This window comes from Pteropus vampyrus, unplaced genomic scaffold (genome assembly GCF_000151845.1).
Source record: "Pteropus vampyrus isolate Shadow unplaced genomic scaffold, Pvam_2.0 Scaffold145, whole genome shotgun sequence".
In the NCBI taxonomy this organism is placed as follows: Eukaryota; Metazoa; Chordata; class Mammalia; order Chiroptera; family Pteropodidae; genus Pteropus; species Pteropus vampyrus.
This window is the reverse complement of record NW_011888926.1, coordinates 958,115-958,749: the sequence shown is the minus strand read 5'-3', so window position 1 is coordinate 958,749 and position 635 is coordinate 958,115.

Here is a 635-nt window from a genome sequence, read left to right as displayed (position 1 = left end):
GTTATTGATAGAAGCTGGATTAGAGGGTGGCGGCAGTGGAGTTCTTAAAGCAGAAGTCCATCAAGAGAACAGAAAGACAAGCTGCGGATGAGGAGTAAATATTTGCAAAACTCATCTCTGATTAAAAAAAAACAGCTTGTATCCAAAATATACAAAGAACTCTTATAATTCAACAATAAGAAATCAAACTACCCAGTTTAAAAACGGGAAAAGATCGAAACAGACCTCACCAAAGATGATATACAGATGGCAAATGAGCATAAGAAAAGATGGCTAACATCGTACATATATTAGGGAATTGCAAATTAAAACAACAGTGAGATCCCACTACACCCTTATTAAAATCTGAAAAACTAAAATAAAAAGTCCCAAATGCTGGCAAGAATATGGAGTAACAGAAACTCTTATGCTGGTGGAAATGCAAAACAGTACAGCCACTTTCGAAAACAGTTTGGCAGTTTCTTAAAAAGCTAAATATATTCATACCATATGATCCAGCCATCACACTCCTAGATATTTATTTACCCAACCAGTCCAAAAACTTACGTCCACACAAAACCCTGCACGTTGATGTTTATAGCAGCTTTATTCATAATTGCCCCAAACTAAAAGCAACCAAGATGTCCTTCAAAGGG